The following is a 16,582-nucleotide window of genomic DNA, read 5'->3' as shown; positions in this document are numbered from 1 at the left end:
CACGTCGCTTCACAGCCTGTTCCTGCTTCGAACTACGTCAGAAGACTTCATCCATCTGCCGTCAAGGCCGTGCCAGTTGCTGCATCCGCACCGCAACAACTTGTAAGAAAACTTGCTCCTGATTTATCTGAGTTGGTGTTATTCCAAGTTAAGTAGGTTTACCTCAACGTAACCTCACTAACATTATAATCTCTTGAATATAGCTATCTGCCAACTTAATTTACATATTCTCCTGTCCATAATCTCCTGCTCCTTTGGTTGTATTTGTCTCTTGTCTTTATGTTATTTGTGTGTCTTAGTTTAGTTAATAAAGTATTTATATGTATATAAATCCATTGCCTCAGTTGTGCTTTGTGTACTATTATTCACACATGGGTTCACTGTGCAGTCCACGAACTATCAACCTATGCAAGATTTCCAAATTATTGTTTTGAGTTGATTTAAGTTTAAGTTTGGTTATAAATCTATAATTAAATTAATCAATAAATCAACACTCAATTAATCAATAAATTGGTATCCAATTCTTGCTACACTGCAAAAAAGTGGGCCAATTTCAATGATCTCTGTCCATACACATATTCATTCACATTCTGTTACTGATATAATTATTTCTATTGTGTTTTATTTACCTAGATGGAACGGATAAGATTTCATTTGTCATTGATAAGATTCAATTTGTATTCTGAATATGGTGTTGGCCTATGTAATAAATCATTTACGCATGTATAATACATTCTAGAAAAAAATACATTATCTGACAAATTGGTGGAGCAAATAAAGATATGGTTAATCCAAAATGCACTTGATTGAGATATAATGTAGATGTTAGAAATGGAAAAAGATGGAATTTGTTGATTAAACAAGCTTTATTTATTAAAATATGCAAACATGTTTACACATTAAAAATATGAAATAAACATTTTTATATATCTTTTTTTTTTTAATTCAAACGCATAATGATGATGGTACTAAGTAATCGTACACAATTGTACAAAGTTCACTTCTGTAGCAGAGCAAGTGCATTTCCAGCTGTAAAAAGTGCAGTTGAGAAGAAACCTCTTACATATTCAGAGCAGCAGGTACACTAGAATACAGAGGTTGCATTTGAGAAATGCGTGGCATGGAAAAATAACTACAGAGTATTTGAAGATGTGAAAATACAACAGTCTACATCAATAAAACAGTGCAATAATATAGACACACAAGGGATTGTTAACAAGTTATAAGTCAGTTTTGATACACGTATCATGAGTATGTGCAGACATAAAAGTAAATTAAACACAGTACAATAAATTAGGGTCCTCCATTGTACTTGTCAGTATGTGCAGACATGAAAGTACAACTTGTACGTTGTTTATATCAGTTAAACACAGTACAATAAATTAGACCACATAAGGGTTTGTGAACAAGTTAGAAGTCAGTTTTGAAATGCGTGACATGAAAAAAAACAAAAAAGAAAAAAAAAAGTAAGTGCAGACATGAAAATACAACTTGTATGCAGTGTATATCAGTAAAACATAGTGCAATAAAATAGACCACACAAGGGTTTGTAAACAAGTTATGTCAGTTTTGTTGTGGATTAGGATTAGCGTGAGTGCCTGATTTGTGTTCACATTTTGACAAGTACATGAGTTGCATAGTGTGACATTTAGTATACTGTAACTCAGTGTTTGTGGCTTCATAGATGGCAGTTGTGCACTTGATCCCAAAATGAGTGAGTCCAGTGCAGAACCACAGATACAGACACAGATAGACTTTAGTGCCACACATCAGCGCTGGTGGTATTCTTACAGCAAAGTCCAAAGGAGAAAAGAAGAAATTATTTACAAAAAAAAGGGGGTGGGGTGGGTGGGAGTATATACATATGTACATGCATAGGCCTAAGATGGAGTAGGTGGGAGGGTTGTAGGGAGGACAAGTCTGGGCCTGGAGTGGACTGGACTGTAGAACCAGGAAGAGGTGGATTAGCTGGGATGGAATGTGGTGGGCAGTGACTACAGGGTTTCTCTCTCTCCATATAGTGTTTTGTTTTGTTTTTTTTGTTTTGTTTTCTCTCTCTTTTTCTCTTAGGGGTAGCGAAGAAGGCCAGCATGTTGGGCAGCGCCCCCCTGACAGACGACGGAGGTGGAGGTGGGTGGAACTCCATCTGCTCCTTCAAGAGCCTCCTCTCCACGGTCCCCCCCTCTCACGCTCTTGTAGCGGGAGGCCCTCGTGAAGAGGCCGTGCATCTCGCTGCCCTTCAGCCACCCGATGTTGGGAGTGGCAGTGCCCGGTGCTTGGGCAGAGGCAGGGGGCTGCTCCCAAAACTTCTGCCAGTCCTCCAGCAAAACCGCACCAGGCTCTGAGGCAGCAGAGCTCTCCTCCAGGGATGGGGGTCTGGGCCGGCCCTCAGTGTCCTGACTCCCAGCTGGAGTGAGCTCCCCCCAGGTGGTGAGCTGGGTGCACACCGCAGCCTCAGACTCCTCCAGGATGTTCTCTGACAAAGAGATTGAATAAAAAAAATAAGTTGGAACGGCACTGCTAAATACACGCTACACTAATGAATTTGACGTGGCTCTAGCACACAGCGGTAACAGCTCCAGAGCAGAACACTACAGTCTTTTCTTGTTCATTTCAATGTAAACCATATTACCTGTGGCAGCCAACAGCTCTGCATCGCTGGCATAGTTGGGATCCTGCTCAAACTGGGAGACCGCAGACTCTGCCCGTTGAGCTTTTGACTGCTGTAACTGCAGAAAATAAACAAACCATTGTAGACAAATGACATGTCAAATTAAATTGATCTCCTGCAGAAAGTGCTGTATGTTTGCTTGCTCCGTGCAAAGCCACCTCATTGAACATTAAAGGGCTATGTATACCTTGATGGTGCCTCCCATCTCACAGTCTATGAGATTAACATAGGATTAAAGGTAGGAGGTAGGATTAAATAAATTTATACTTCTTCCTACTCCTTTTCGATAATGCAAAATTCAGACTTGTATGTGCCTGAAGATGGATTCTGTCCATTTAAATGTTATTTTGTTTATGTCTTAATTTCCTTTATTATTTTTATTTTCTTTACATGTTCAAAATAAAAAAAATAAATAAATAAAAAATAACATGACTTAAATCTGCACTTTTTGGTGAAATCTTTTCTTTTTATCTTAATCTGAATACAATGTGTGTTGTGATATACTTGTTTTCATCTGTTGTTTTTTTTTTTGTGACCGAGTGAATGACAAGTTGATTGTGTTTGTAGATTAGGCCTATAGATAGAGTACTAAAAAAGATACAATATGAATAACATTATGGACAACTCAGATATTTGAACTCACGACCAATACGCCTACAAAACTTAAAATAAACCGCTTCAGTGTTATTTTGTTGAAAATTAATATCATATAATTAATATTACCATATAATATACTAAATATAGGAAGCATCATATAATACAATAAATATAAGAAATATCATATAACCAATAATATATAAAATTGAGACTTGTTTTTAAAACTCTGGTGCTTATTACTGTGCAACTGCTCACTGACTGCTGAGTGCATCTCACCTCTAGTCTTCTGTCCAGGTGCAGGTGACAGCAGGGAACTCTCTGGCGTACTCCAGCATGCGCTGCTTCTGCCGCTGCAGGACCTCCTTCTGCTTCTGCCACTGCAGGACCTGGTCCTGCTTCTGCCACTGCAGGACCTGGTTCTGCTTCTGCCACTGCAGGACCTGGTTCTGCTTCTGCCACTGCAGGACCTGGTTCTGCTCCCCTTTCTGGCAGAAATCGAAGAGCAGCTAGACCAGCCAGCCCACGTTGTTCTCCAGGAGCCACTGCAGCATCTGCCCGCCGTACTTCCCGAACGTGAGCACCAGCCGGCCTCGCCACACCTCCCCCCCGGCCCTCTTGGACGCCGCCTCGGCCCGCTTGGGGTCCAGCCAGACAGGGTCCGGGACGGCACAGGGGGCCCCTGCCACAGCCTTGGCTGCATCTGAGCTCTGCAGAGATCAAATAAAACTGCCTTTTATTAATGCAAGAAGACAACTTGCCAATTTCAGTTATCTCTTTCCACACACATATTTATTCACATTCTATTACTGATATAATTATTTCTACTATGTTTCATTTACCTAGATGGAACAGATAAGATTTCATTTGTCACTGATAAGATTCAATTTGTATTCTGAACATGGTGTTGGCCTATGTATTAAATCACTTTCACATGTATAATACATTATAGAAAAAATTACGTTATCTGACAAATTGGTGAAGATATGGTTAATCCAAAAAGCACAGTTTATTGAGATATAATGTAGAAGATGTTAGAAATGGAATCCATCCTTGTGCTTTCCATCTTTTTCAGTAACACAGGAAAACCTTTTGGTGAAATCACTTTAATCTAAATCAATATTGTTATGTATGTATATGTGTTTTTGTTTGTTTTGTTTTTGTTCTTTTTAGTTTTTATTGATATCTGGTATTAATATCCGGTAGGAAAAGTTGAAAATGGGTATTATTATATTAGTGTATATAGGAAAAAGGATGTGTGATATTGTTACACTACTCTTATTATTGTTGTTGTTGTTGCTATTATTATTATTAACAATATTCATACTAAATAATAATTGCTACATAATGATCATAAGGAAAAGAAATATGGGGTAGGAGTACATAAGTTTTTACTTCTTCCTACTCCTTTTTAAGCATGTATAATTTCATTTCATTTGTTTTATTTACATTCATATTATTCTTATTATTCTTATTTATTTACTATTACTATTGTTATTTATGTATTTATGTTGTTGTGTGTTTGCTTATCAACCATTTCTGTACCAGTACTTATATTTTGTTGGTTGATTTTTTGTTTTGATTTCACTGTCTACATGCTTGAAATAAAGATTTAATTCATTCATTCATATTCAATAGCCCACAGTATGTATAGATTTAATACACTGCAGTATAAGCTGAAGAAGTCATACATTTTTCTACTATAGGCAAAAAAAAAAACCCACAGGTGTAACTACAATAAAATTCATTTGAAAGTTTTCTCTGAAAGTTTATTTGATGCACACACATAGTACAGCTTTTATAAAGGCTACTTGTACAGAAAGCCAGTAGCCTGCTTTGAAAAAAAGTGGTCTTACCATTCTTTCTCTATAGTTTTCATCTGTTTCTCTGTACAACAGAAAATATCAGAATATTAGTCACAATGTAAGCTCAAGGAGATAAACAACATAAAGTACACCGCAAGCCCCCTCTGGGGGGGGGGGGGGGGGGGGGGTACGTAAACACCGAATCAGCGGACACGTTACCTAGCATTAACACGGACGAGTTGTCAGTACGTTGTCATTACACACTAAATACCCAAATCATTCGTTTGACAGCATTAGTGTTGTCAGGTACTACATTTTTCTGAGGGAGATATGAGCTGTTAAGTCAACTTTTGGATCATCGGTCGGACAATTCAGCCGGCTAGCATGCTAACAAGATACGAACAGCAGGTAAGCTGTCATGACACATAAAAAAACCGAATCATATATTTGTCTATGTCGGTGTTGTCGATTACTAATTTTCAATGAATCATTTGTCAAAATTATGATAAATGCTATAAGGAAAAGTGAGAGTAGGAATAACCCTTACCTCAGCGACCGCTGGAAATGAATAAATCCAGTTCTCGCTCAATGATTGGTGGGTTGAGCGCTAAACTGGTCCGTGCTCAACTGCGCTCAGCAGCGCTCAACCATTGGTCGGTTGAGCGTCGGATAGGGACTTGGAAGAGGATTCACCTGGGAACACCAGGTGCTGTAAGCTTTTACCCTCTTCTGTGGGCCCAGCACAGGGCGCTGCTGCTTCACCCTTTGACGGGAGAAAACGACACATTGATTCACTCCAAAACTCAGGGAGTGCCATGGAGACGGGGACCAAAAGTCTGGATGCATGGAAAGGAAAGACAGGAGAAGGAAAGGATGGTGCTGTTGTGGCTTCAGCCATTTTCCCCCTTTCCAGCCAAAAACAGTCAAGAAAAACCCCCACTGGACGGCCGCAAAGGTCTTTACTGTTTCTGTTAAGCCCGTTCAAAATGCCAATAGGTTTCCTTTGTCCACTCTGAATGAATCCAAAGAAAGGAGAGGTTTAGAGAGTGCCAACTAAAACAAAATGTTCCCGTAAAGAAATGTTCTTTTTCAAAGACCAATCAAAGTGAAAAGTTAGAATTTTCTCCTCTTCGCAAAGACTCTGAGGCTTTGGCGTCTGTGGCCATCACAGCTTTGGTTTTACGGGAATGAACTGATTTGGATTCTTCTCTTGTTGATAAACTGCTGGTTGGTGAAGCGGCAGCAGCAGCACCCTCTGCTGGTCACCCAGAAAAGTGTAAAAGCTTACAGCACCTGGTATTCCCAGGCGGTCTCCCATCCAAGTACTGACCAGGCCCGACCCTGCTTGGCTTCCGAGATCAGACGAGATCGGGCGCGTTCAGGGTGGTATGGCCGTAAGCGAGAGAATCTCTCCGTCTCTCCCGTTTTCTACATTCACTACCGCCCCATGTGAGCGGACGAGGTTCCGAAGGAATCTCAAACACTTGAAGGTCTGACGCCCCACACGCTGACTGCACCAAACACAGAGGCTTGCAACATTACGGCAGTGGCGGGCTGTCAGGGCCCGCAAGGCCTTCTCTGTCGGCCTCAAAAAATACCTCAATCACAGACTGATGCTCATTACATTTTGTCCATGAACACTTATTCCATAATTCCAAATGGTCAGTCCGCTTCCTTCCGTAGCTTCAATCCAAAATTGACTCCATCTACAGTAGCCTCCGTACCTGCGCCCCCTGCGCCATCACCCCCCCCGTGCACCCCCTCCACCCCCACTGCTCAGCCATTATCTCAGTTCACTCCCATCTCTCCCGCTCAAGTTTCCCAGTTGATGACCGACATGAAGATACCCACCTGCACCCTGGACCCCATCCCATCCAAGCTACTTAAGACCTGCCTTCCTGTCCTTTCCCCACTCATCGCTTCCATTATCACATCCTCCCTCTGCTCCGGATCAGTCCCTGACATCCTGACACTAGCCGCCATCACTCCCATTCTTAAGAAACCTGGACTCCACCCTGACATTCCTTCCAACTTTCGCCCCATCTCCAGCCTTCCCCTGCTCTCTAAAATACTCCAGCGTGCCGCGGCTTTTCAGCTCCAAACCCACCTCACCTCCATTAACCTCTCTGAAACATTTCAGTCTGCTTTTCGCTCCAAACACAGTGCTGAAACAGCCCTCCTTAAAATGTCAAACCACCACCTCCTCCTCCTCTCCGCCGACTCTGGCCGTATAGCCATCCTTATCCTCCCAGACCTCACCGCTGCCTTCCACACCATCCGCCACTCAAAGGTCTTTACTGTTTCTGTTAAGCCCTTTCAAAATGCCAATAGGTTTCCTTTGTCCACTCTGAATGAATCCAAAGAAAGGAGAGGTTTAGAGAGTGCCAACTAAAACAAAATGTTCCCGTAAAGACATGTTCTTTTTCAAAGACCAATCAAGGTGAAAAGTTAGAATTTTCTCCTCTTCGCAAAGACTCTGAGGCTTTGGCGTCTGTGGCCATCACAGCTTTGGTTTTTCGGGAATGAACTGATTTGGATTCTTCTCTTGTTGATAAACTGCTGGTTGGTGAAGCGGCAGCAGCAGCACCCTCTGCTGGTCACCCAGAAAAGTGTAAAAGCTTACAGCACCTGGTATTCCCAGGCGGTCTCCCATCCAAGTACTGACCAGGCCCGACCCTGCTTGGCTTCCGAGATCAGACGAGATCGGGCATGTTCAGGGTGGTATGGCCGTAAGCGAGAGAATCTCTCCGTCTCTCCCGTTTTCTACATTCACTACCGCCCCATGTGAGCGGACGAGGTTCCGAAGGAATCTCAAACACTTGAAGGTCTGACGCCCCACACGCTGACTGCACCAAACACAGAGGCTTGCAACATTACGGCAGTGGCGGGCTGTCAGGGCCCGCAAGGCCTTCTCTGTCGGCCTCAAAAAATACCTCAATCACAGACTGATGCTCATTACATTTTGTCCATGAACACTTATTCCATAATTCCAAATGGTCAGTCCGCTTCCTTCCGTAGCTTCAATCCAAAATTGACTCCATCTACAGTAGCCTCCGTACCTGCGCCCCCTGCGCCATCCCCCCCCCGTGCTCCCCCCGTGCACCCCCTCCACCCCCACTGCTCCGCCATTATCTCAGTTCACTCCCATCTCTCCCGCTCAAGTTTCCCAGTTGATGACCGACATGAAGATACCCACCTGCACCCTGGACCCCATCCCATCCAAGCTACTTAAGACCTGCCTTCCTGTCCTTTCCCCACTCATCGCTTCCATTATCAACTCCTCCCTCTGCTCCGGATCAGTCCCTGACATCCTGACACTAGCCGCCATCACTCCCATTCTTAAGAAACCTGGACTCCACCCTGACATTCCTTCCAACTTTCGCCCCATCTCCAGCCTTCCCCTGCTCTCTAAAATACTCCAGCGTGCCGCGGCTTTTCAGCTCCAAACCCACCTCACCTCCATTAACCTCTCTGAAACATTTCAGTCCGCTTTTCGCTCCAAACACAGTACTGAAACAGCCCTCCTCAAAATGTCAAACCACCACCTCCTCCTCCTCTCCGCCGACTCTGGCCGTATAGCCATCCTTATCCTCCCAGACCTCACCGCTGCCTTCCACACCATCCGCCACTCAAAGGTCTTTACTGTTTCTGTTAAGCCCTTTCAAAATGCCAATAGGTTTCCTTTGTCCACTCTGAATGAATCCAAAGAAAGGAGAGGTTTAGAGAGTGCCAACTAAAACAAAATGTTCCCGTAAAGACATGTTCTTTTTCAAAGACCAATCAAGGTGAAAAGTTAGAATTTTCTCCTCTTCGCAAAGACTCTGAGGCTTTGGCGTCTGTGGCCATCACAGCTTTGGTTTTTCGGGAATGAACTGATTTGGATTCTTCTCTTGTTGATAAACTGCTGGTTGGTGAAGCGGCAGCAGCAGCACCCTCTGCTGGTCACCCAGAAAAGTGTAAAAGCTTACAGCACCTGGTATTCCCAGGCGGTCTCCCATCCAAGTACTGACCAGGCCCGACCCTGCTTGGCTTCCGAGATCAGACGAGATCGGGCATGTTCAGGGTGGTATGGCCGTAAGCGAGAGAATCTCTCCGTCTCTCCCGTTTTCTACACTCACTACCGCCCCATGTGAGCGGACGAGGTTCCGAAGGAATCTCAAACACTTGAAGGTCTGACGCCCCACACGCTGACTGCACCAAACACAGAGGCTTGCAACATTACGGCAGTGGCGGGCTGTCAGGGCCCGCAAGGCCTTCTCTGTCGGCCTCAAAAAATACCTCAATCACAGACTGATGCTCATTACATTTTGTCCATGAACACTTATTCCATAATTCCAAATGGTCAGTCCGCTTCCTTTCGTAGCTTCAATCCAAAATTGACTCCATCTACAGTAGCCTCCGTACCTGCGCCCCCTGCGCCATCCCCCCCCCGTGCTCCCCCCGTGCACCCCCTCCACCCCCACTGCTCAGCCATTATCTCAGTTCACTCCCATCTCTCCCGCTCAAGTTTCCCAGTTGATGACCGACATGAAGATACCCACCTGCACCCTGGACCCCATCCCATCCAAGCTACTTAAGACCTGCCTTCCTGTCCTTTCCCCACTCATCGCTTCCATTATCAACTCCTCCCTCTGCTCCGGATCAGTCCCTGACATCCTGACACTAGCCGCCATCACTCCCATTCTTAAGAAACCTGGACTCCACCCTGACATTCCTTCCAACTTTCGCCCCATCTCCAGCCTTCCCCTGCTCTCTAAAATACTCCAGCGTGCCGCGGCTTTTCAGCTCCAAACTCACCTCACCTCCATTAACCTCTCTGAAACATTTCAGTCCGCTTTTCGCTCCAAACACAGTACTGAAACAGCCCTCCTCAAAATGTCAAACCACCACCTCCTCCTCCTCTCCGCCGACTCTGGCCGTATAGCCATCCTTATCCTCCCAGACCTCACCGCTGCCTTCCACACCATCCGCCACTCAAAGGTCTTTACTGTTTCTGTTAAGCCCTTTCAAAATGCCAATAGGTTTCCTTTGTCCACTCTGAATGAATCCAAAGAAAGGAGAGGTTTAGAGAGTGCCAACTAAAACAAAATGTTCCCGTAAAGACATGTTCTTTTTCAAAGACCAATCAAGGTGAAAAGTTAGAATTTTCTCCTCTTCGCAAAGACTCTGAGGCTTTGGCGTCTGTGGCCATCACAGCTTTGGTTTTTCGGGAATGAACTGATTTGGATTCTTCTCTTGTTGATAAACTGCTGGTTGGTGAAGCGGCAGCAGCAGCACCCTCTGCTGGTCACCCAGAAAAGTGTAAAAGCTTACAGCACCTGGTATTCCCAGGCGGTCTCCCATCCAAGTACTGACCAGGCCCGACCCTGCTTGGCTTCCGAGATCAGACGAGATCGGGCATGTTCAGGGTGGTATGGCCGTAAGCGAGAGAATCTCTCCGTCTCTCCCGTTTTCTACATTCACTACCGCCCCATGTGAGCGGACGAGGTTCCGAAGGAATCTCAAACACTTGAAGGTCTGACGCCCCACACGCTGACTGCACCAAACACAGAGGCTTGCAACATTACGGCAGTGGCGGGCTGTCAGGGCCCGCAAGGCCTTCTCTGTCGGCCTCAAAAAATACCTCAATCACAGACTGATGCTCATTACATTTTGTCCATGAACACTTATTCCATAATTCCAAATGGTCAGTCCGCTTCCTTCCGTAGCTTCAATCCAAAATTGACTCCATCTACAGTAGCCTCCGTACCTGCGCCCCCTGCGCCATCCCCCCCCCGTGCTCCCCCCGTGCACCCCCTCCACCCCCACTGCTCAGCCATTATCTCAGTTCACTCCCATCTCTCCCGCTCAAGTTTCCCAGTTGATGACCGACATGAAGATACCCACCTGCACCCTGGACCCCATCCCATCCAAGCTACTTAAGACCTGCCTTCCTGTCCTTTCCCCACTCATCGCTTCCATTATCAACTCCTCCCTCTGCTCCGGATCAGTCCCTGACATCCTGACACTAGCCGCCATCACTCCCATTCTTAAGAAACCTGGACTCCACCCTGACATTCCTTCCAACTTTCGCCCCATCTCCAGCCTTCCCCTGTTCTCTAAAATACTCCAGCGTGCCGCGGCTTTTCAGCTCCAAACTCACCTCACCTCCATTAACCTCTCTGAAACATTTCAGTCCGCTTTTCGCTCCAAACACAGTACTGAAACAGCCCTCCTCAAAATGTCAAACCACCACCTCCTCCTCCTCTCCGCCGACTCTGGCCGTATAGCCATCCTTATCCTCCCAGACCTCACCGCTGCCTTCCACACCATCCGCCACTCAAAGGTCTTTACTGTTTCTGTTAAGCCCTTTCAAAATGCCAATAGGTTTCCTTTGTCCACTCTGAATGAATCCAAAGAAAGGAGAGGTTTAGAGAGTGCCAACTAAAACAAAATGTTCCCGTAAAGACATGTTCTTTTTCAAAGACCAATCAAGGTGAAAAGTTAGAATTTTCTCCTCTTCGCAAAGACTCTGAGGCTTTGGCGTCTGTGGCCATCACAGCTTTGGTTTTTCGGGAATGAACTGATTTGGATTCTTCTCTTGTTGATAAACTGCTGGTTGGTGAAGCGGCAGCAGCAGCACCCTCTGCTGGTCACCCAGAAAAGTGTAAAAGCTTACAGCACCTGGTATTCCCAGGCGGTCTCCCATCCAAGTACTGACCAGGCCCGACCCTGCTTGGCTTCCGAGATCAGACGAGATCGGGCATGTTCAGGGTGGTATGGCCGTAAGCGAGAGAATCTCTCCGTCTCTCCCATTTTCTACATTCACTACCGCCCCATGTGAGCGGACGAGGTTCCGAAGGAATCTCAAACACTTGAAGGTCTGACGCCCCACACGCTGACTGCACCAAACACAGAGGCTTGCAACATTACGGCAGTGGCGGGCTGTCAGGGCCCGCAAGGCCTTCTCTGTCGGCCTCAAAAAATACCTCAATCACAGACTGATGCTCATTACATTTTGTCCATGAACACTTATTCCATAATTCCAAATGGTCAGTCCGCTTCCTTTCGTAGCTTCAATCCAAAATTGACTCCATCTACAGTAGCCTCCGTACCTGCGCCCCCTGCGCCATCCCCCCCCCGTGCTCCCCCCGTGCACCCCCTCCACCCCCACTGCTCAGCCATTATCTCAGTTCACTCCCATCTCTCCCGCTCAAGTTTCCCAGTTGATGACCGACATGAAGATACCCACCTGCACCTTGCGCCAGGCATTGGCTGAGATGACACTTCTCTGCGACATTACCCTCGCAACGGCATGGAGACAACTTTGACTGACAGCGGCACGTTCTGTTTACAAATACTGCGCTAAGTGGATCATCCGCTCATTCATCAAAGCGATTAGAGAACCAGCATATTGTACAGAGTGAAATAAATAGCATCAGGGATAGAATAATGCAAAAAGGACAAACTATAACAGCATCAGCTAAAGTCAAAGTCAAAAGTTAATAGATTATCGTAAAGACGAGGTACATACCAGAGAATTCATCAGAAGTAATTTCTATCCAGGGAAATTCTTTCTTCCATGCAGGATCAAAGCCTGTTTTCTGTTTCTTCTTATCCCTCTGCCTTCCATCTGTCTTGGCCGTTTCTGGGGCACCATCTTCGACAATGACTGTGGCAGACTCACCATTGTCAGGGCCATCGGCGTGAATATCCCGTGACTGTTTTTTCGACGCTGGCTCAAAAAACGATGCGATATTACCCTTGCATTTGGCATTGCTCCCGCACTTCGACACAGACATGATCATAGAAAAATATTCACTTGCACGAAATTAGGGATAATCGGAGCGGCACTCACACTACACGCACACACAGGCTAAATTTTACATATAATTTTCCACAAGTGATCGCTTGAGATAAATTGACTGACGTCTCATTGTATGCCAATGAGTGTAAGGCAAGTGATTTTGCCGGGCGGGTGTCAGACAATACCAAGGCACACAAAGGGGTGTTGATTATATTGTTCTCATTTCCTGTCTGCAGCGCTTTGCACCAAGACAAAGGAATAGATTTTTTCAAATTCAAATCTTGTTATCATTACGCTGGACGATCACACACACACACAAAAAACACCACTACACTGGTTGAAAGACAGCATAGCAGGTCAAATCTCAGCGACGGGGGGGCCCCAACGTTCAATGACGCTAGCGAGAACCTTGTTTTCCTAAATAATATTGCAAGTTAATGAGATCATTATTGATGCTTTTTTCTGAGTGTCGCAGCTGTAGCTGCAGTAGAAGGAGGCTTGTGCACCCCGGGTTTGTTTATTCAGTAAAGGCATTTATTGTGGCTACAGGAGTTATCTATCTGCGACGCAATGGCTCCTTATACTACATTTCTGCATAAAAGATGTTTTTATAACCATAAAATAGTTATTGAGGGGTGGATTGATTCAGACAGAGCACTACTGAAGGCCTAGGAGTGAAATGCATGGTCCACCACTGGTTAAAGGCAGTGTTGGGCAAATTACTTTTACAAAGTAATTAGTTATAGTTACTACTTACTTTCCCAAAAAATTAAGTGAATTAGTAATGGAATTACTCCTTCATAAATGTAATTAGTTACCAGGGAAAGTAATTATTGCATTACTTTTTTGAAAAACCTTCAAATATGTAAAAGGAAACTGATTTTTGAGCTTCTTTCACAGGCCAGTTTCATAAAGTAGAACAGCAGACAGGTACTTCATACCATGACTGTGGTGAGGATGGGGTCCACCAGGGCCCGGCTGGGGTCCACCAGGGCCCAGATTTTCCACCACATAAGAGCATATCTGCATTTACAGGAAGAAGACGCTCCTCCAGTTAATTCCTCATCTCCTTTTTTTAGTCGTTATTATCTCCTCCCTGATCCAGCGGTAACCGTCTCCAGTCCAGTCAGTCGGACTCTCACTCATAACTCCTCCCCTAAATTAGCTGCGCACGTAGCTGCGTTCAAGTGAATGGGGTGTGCTGCGGACAACTCAAACTCAGACATGTCATTAGTCGTTCACGTGAAGGCAGTGTGGACAACTCAAGCTCATGGACACACAGGTGAAGCGTGAAGGCAGTGTGGACAATTTGAATATAAGAACAAAACAAACATACGGTGAACATCCGTAAACGTACGGCTCGCAACAAATCGGTTCTTATCGTTCACTGAAAAGAGCCGTTCAAAAGACTCGACTCGTCCGCGAACGTCACACATCTCGCCACACCTGAGCGAGCAAGGACGGATAACAGATAGATAAATATCAGCACATGGTAACGCGCCACATTTCACTGCCGGTAACAGTAGCGGCATTGTAACGTTTCAAATAGTAATTCATTAAATTACCCGTTACTGGAAAATAATAACGGCATTAGAAACGCTACTATTTTCAATGCTGTTATTCCCAACGCTGGTTTAAGGTTATTCACAGAGTCTTAACCGTTGAAAGAGCTGCCAAGGTGAAAAGTTTTTCAGAGCAGAGAGAGGATTTTTAAGACAATGATGAAGTTTGCGTAAATATGCTGATGATGTTGCCTTGGCCAGTCTCTTACAGGAAGGAGACAGTGCCTGTAAACATCAGTATTTTACACATGTAGCACCTCTGCAGAGATAAAACACCCACATCACTGATCACAGGGCAGTGTGATGGACGCAGTCACACATAGTAACATCTCTGCAAACACACTATCACCTTACTAGTTTTCATATCTCTTTATGTCTACGAGTTTGGTTAGCAGCACATGGTCTTTAGTTGCAGTCAGTCATTTAAGATACACAGTTTAGTTAATTTTGTATTTGTTTACTTAATCGTACACTTTTGTATAGGTGCACAAATTTTAACAGTGTGGGATGACCATTAAATTATTTATGCTTTTGTAACGGGCACCGGGCTACAGCACCCGCTAACAGCTACAAGTATCCTGAAATACAGGAAAAGAAGGCTGAGACAGGCAGGCGTAGCTTGCTTCTGCTAAGTCTTCCGCATTTAATTCAATAACATTCTTTTACTGAACAATGTGAGCATTGTCTGTCTCACATTTTAAACCAGTTCACATGTCACTGTATTTTAATTGTCCCTTAGACATATTTTCATGTTCATAAAACAAATATAAAACCCACATATCGGTTTCAGTCGCAAACACATTTCGACTCTGTAGCACACAGGTGTCAAACATGCGTCCCGGGGGCCAAATCCGTCCCGCCAAAGGGTCCAGTCCAGCCCGCAGGAAGAATTTGTGAAAGGCAAAAATTACACTTAAGATATTAACAATCAATGGTATCAAAATCATTTTAATTCACCTTCCACATACAGTCCAATTAGATTTCAACTGGGTCAGACCAGTAAAATATTATCACAATAACCTATAAATTGTGACAACCTCAAATTTTCTCTTTGTTAATTTTTTGGTGTAAAAAAAGTAGAATTACATGAAAATGTTTAAATTACCAAGCTACACTTTTATTAAAAATAAAAAAAATAAAAAATACAAAATGTGAATAACCTGAAGAAATATGAACAAATGGAAATGTCTTAAGAAAAGTAAATGCAATTTTACCAATATTCTGCCTGTTACTAAATGTTTTGTGTGATTGTAATGCAATTTGTAAATGATAAACTGATAAAACAAGGTAGAATACTGTTAAAATTCCACTTGTTTCTCTTAAGACAATTTAAGTTGTTCATGTTATTCAGATTTTTAAAGAAACTTTGTAGATGTAAACCTGATCATAATATAATTTTACTTTTTCACTTATTATGTTACTAGTCTGGCCCACTGGAGATCAAACTGGGCTGAATGTGGCCCCTGAATTTAAATGAGTTTGACACCCCTGCTGTAGCACATTAACATCTCTACACTCATCTTTTACAATAACCCTGTGGTCATAATACTGCACCTTTAATGCACAGACTCAGTGCTATTCGGTATCCCTCAGACTTGCGCTTCCACAGTTGTCAGTAAATAAACTCTTTATAACCCTTTTAACTTGTACATAAACTCTTAGTACACCTTTTAACTCCATACATTAGATCCACTATTCCTGTATTTAAACTGATTCTACTAGATTTTTAATACAATTCAGACATCACTTTAACCATCAAACCTGACAAAATTAATCAAAGAGCCGAATGAGAAATACTCTTGACTAAAATACTGGGACACATGTGGCCCAAACTAATATACTACAATTAGCTCGATGCTAGCTAGCAAAATAACCGAGTACGGCGCCGCCATCACTAGCAGTGCCTCTGTAAACAAAGGACTCACATTTCCACCGCTGACTTTCAGACTTGCACTTGAACCAAACAGTCTCTAAACATTTACTGAACTTTTACAGCAGTTTCTGTGAAGTTTAAACACAATACTGACCTGAAATACAGGAAAAGAAGGATGAGACAGGCTAACGTGTCCGCCTTCTGCTCAGTCTTCTGCAGTTATGAGGAAAACCGTCGGCACGCGCGCAGTCGTCTATTGTCTCTGTGGAAAACCATAGGATTACACTGCCT

General features: G+C 44.0%; 5 non-coding genes across 5 annotated transcripts; all 5 read right to left on the bottom strand.

Annotated features, from left to right (window-relative positions):
* Nucleotides 1-6,351: 6,351 nt before the first annotated feature.
* On the bottom strand, nucleotides 6,352-6,470 carry LOC115423257 (5S ribosomal RNA). The gene has a single exon (XR_003935930.1). It is a non-coding gene; the product is annotated as a 5S ribosomal RNA (ribosomal RNA).
* Nucleotides 6,471-7,686: 1,216 nt separating this feature from the next.
* LOC115423259 (5S ribosomal RNA) lies at nucleotides 7,687-7,805 on the bottom strand. The gene has a single exon (XR_003935932.1). It is a non-coding gene; the product is annotated as a 5S ribosomal RNA (ribosomal RNA).
* A 1,226-nt stretch (nucleotides 7,806-9,031) lies between these two features.
* On the bottom strand, nucleotides 9,032-9,150 carry LOC115423258 (5S ribosomal RNA). The gene has a single exon (XR_003935931.1). It is a non-coding gene; the product is annotated as a 5S ribosomal RNA (ribosomal RNA).
* Nucleotides 9,151-10,376: 1,226 nt separating this feature from the next.
* LOC115423284 (5S ribosomal RNA) lies at nucleotides 10,377-10,495 on the bottom strand. The gene has a single exon (XR_003935955.1). It is a non-coding gene; the product is annotated as a 5S ribosomal RNA (ribosomal RNA).
* Nucleotides 10,496-11,721: 1,226 nt separating this feature from the next.
* LOC115423283 (5S ribosomal RNA) lies at nucleotides 11,722-11,840 on the bottom strand. The gene has a single exon (XR_003935954.1). It is a non-coding gene; the product is annotated as a 5S ribosomal RNA (ribosomal RNA).
* Nucleotides 11,841-16,582: the final 4,742 nt, after the last annotated feature.

Source organism: Sphaeramia orbicularis, chromosome 7 (assembly GCF_902148855.1).
Source record: "Sphaeramia orbicularis chromosome 7, fSphaOr1.1, whole genome shotgun sequence".
NCBI lineage: Eukaryota > Metazoa > Chordata > Actinopteri > Kurtiformes > Apogonidae > Sphaeramia > Sphaeramia orbicularis.
The sequence above is the reverse complement of the archived record's forward strand: the minus strand, read 5'-3'. Positions and strand labels throughout refer to the sequence as shown.